Genomic DNA, 2,874 nt, shown 5'->3' on the forward strand with positions numbered 1-2,874 from the left:
TGCACGGTTGGGGTGTGTCACTCACCTCGTGAATGCATGTCACATGGGATTCTTGTAGGTGGTATTGTTACCGCAAGTTACACCCAAAAGCTCCACTCTACCCACACTGCCCGTGAAGCTTGACCCTCACTCTCTTTTTCTCACTCATTCACGCAATAGAGCACACAAGAGCTCAACACATACGAGAGATAAGCGAGGGAGGAGAGGAAAAGAGCACTCACTTAGATTATGCATAAGAGAATGAGTGGTGAGACTTACATTTTGCCCTTTATGTGTGGCTTCTAGGGTTTACACTCTTGGGCAGCCAAAGTTAAAAATTAGGTCCTAGGGCTCATTTGGCCACTCTAGCTTGTGCAAACACCTAATCCACAACTAGTACTCTCCACCTAAGTTTATATGGTTATAGACAAGCGACAATCATACAAGCAGATCACACATGCAAAATAATACAATATAAGCACATGCAAAATAATACAGTATAAGCACATTGAAATCTGACATTTCCAATGATAAGCACATTGAATTCTGACATTTCCAATGATAAGCACATGCAAAATAATACAGTATAAGCACATTGAAATCTGACATTTCCAATGATAAGCACATTGAATTCTGACATTTCCAATGATAAGCACATGCAAAATAATACAGTATAAGCACATTGAAATCTGACATTTCCAATGATAAGCACATTGAATTTTGACATTTCCAATGACTTAGGCCAAAATTGTTGAAGATTGTAAGGTGGCCAACATCGATGTTGTGGATGCCCTTGGGCAGTGATTTAATAGTCCTTATTGGAGTCCTCCATTTTGGGCAGTGATTTAATAGTCCTTATTGGAGTCCTCCATTTTGGGCAGTGATTTAATAGTCCTTATTGGAGTCCTCCATTTTGGGCAGTGATTTAATAGTCCTTATTGGAGTCCTCCATTTTGGGCTGTTCTTTACTGTGGCGACCTAAGTAAACCTTCTTATCACCTTGATGCTATGATGTTGGCTCATTGTCTATGTCCTTCTTAGGATCATCTTCTTTGTTGTCCTTGCTTAGCTCACGTGGGCTCTATTTCTTATCACCTACATTGACCTATTTATACTTCCTTGGTGACCCCTTTTCTATTTTGGTCTGAGCAAATCATCCAAGTCATTATGTTCATTCAATTCTAGGATGTTGGAGTATGCCACATGCTCTATGTTGTAGAAGTAGTCATTTCCCTCTCTTTGCTTCTCCATCTGTCTACAAATTCTTAGATATAAAACTAGAAATAGCTCTAGAGGATATACTAGATACTTGAGAATACTGAGCTTTTGATATCCTATAATTGAAAGCCTCTTATCCCCTATCTACTAGCCATTTTGCTAGCCATTCAATATCCCTAGAGCAGTGCTCATCTTGGAAGGAAGATTTGTGCATGTATACCTTGGCTTCCAACATTATCTTTTAGTCTTGCTATAGCTTTTCTAGGGTAGCATTGTCGAATAAGCAAAACCAAGATATGAAATTAGTTATAATGGGGTGTTAATCTGCAATGTAGATATCCATGGGCTCTCCTACAAGAATATGGATCCTTGAAAGATCATATTATAATGTACGTGTCCATCATCAGCACAAGTACTTGTTTATTGTGGTGATCTCCAAATTGAATAGAGGAAGAGGCACTTCCAATGATACATACAAATATATGGCCATAAGGTAGAGTTCATGCCTAACCAATTTTAAGTTCCTACTAGGCGATGTCTTTAGTGTACCAGCTCAGGGAGTTCAGTGGCTATCTGGCTAAGGATGTCTTCTTTGTTTGCATCTGGTTCAGAGGATGGAGAAGAGAGAGCTGAGGGGCTTGCCACTTCCTTTTCCTTTAACGCTACCACCTCTTCTAAAAGCCTTTTGATTTTGTAGATGAGCCTGCATATGCTGACATTTGTCCTTTTGAGAGCTTTTTGTCTGGTTTCTAATTAAATGCATAGGCCTGCCTTTAAATCCTCAGCCTTGTTCAATTCTATGTTGAGCTTTCTGTTAGTGTTCTTTTGTTTTGTATTAGCCTTATCCAAGTGGCTTTGTAAAGTATCGACTTTTTATGTTTCGATAGGAAGAAAGGCAACAAGGCTTGTTGTGCTATTATGTATAAGACTGTTCTCATCTAGAAAGTCCTTGAAGCTTTGAATGTGTTGAGTTTCTCTTACTAGCTTGCTTATGGTTGCTTGAGCTTCCTGAAGCTATGACTTATATGGTTTTATTTTAGAATTACGATCTTGTAGCAACTTGAGAGTGCTATAGATTATCCACTCTACATAGGCATCTGCCACCTTCATCTCTAAAGTGGATGGGGTCGCCTCCTCTATTAAGATCTACCTGGCTTCTTTGGAAAGTTGTTTGAACTGGCCATACCATTGTGTTGGGATCATGACCTTGTCTTCCCCTTTGATGTCTTCCTAGTTCTACTCCTTGATCTCTTGTATAACATCTATGGGTAGAAATGGAATTGCATCTTCCTTATTGGTATGCTTCACCTACTTATCAGTTTTTGCCACCTCTGTAAACTATATTTATTTCACCTTCTAGCCCTACTCATTGACAATGACAAATAGTTTTCTTCTTCTTTTCTTTGACCTTTCTATCTCTTGTGTGCCCTCATAATCTCTCTTTTGACTAGTCTCTTGTTGTAGTGGGAGTTGGTTAGGGCTTCAATTCCTCCGCTCAAGGGCTTCACTTAAAAATATGTAAGTCTATTATGTGCAATCATTAAGAGGGGTTTTTGACCAAGATTTAGAAAAAATTATAGAAATCTACCTATATAAGAGGTTTTAAATGGCATTTTGAAAAAAACTTGTAAGTTTATACAAAAAAGGAGTCATTTTACTAAGTTCAAATTCACAAAA

Source organism: Cibotium barometz, chromosome 14 (assembly GCF_041138505.1).
Source record: "Cibotium barometz isolate CiBa-2024 chromosome 14, ASM4113850v1, whole genome shotgun sequence".
Classification (NCBI taxonomy): Eukaryota; Viridiplantae; Streptophyta; class Polypodiopsida; order Cyatheales; family Cibotiaceae; genus Cibotium; species Cibotium barometz.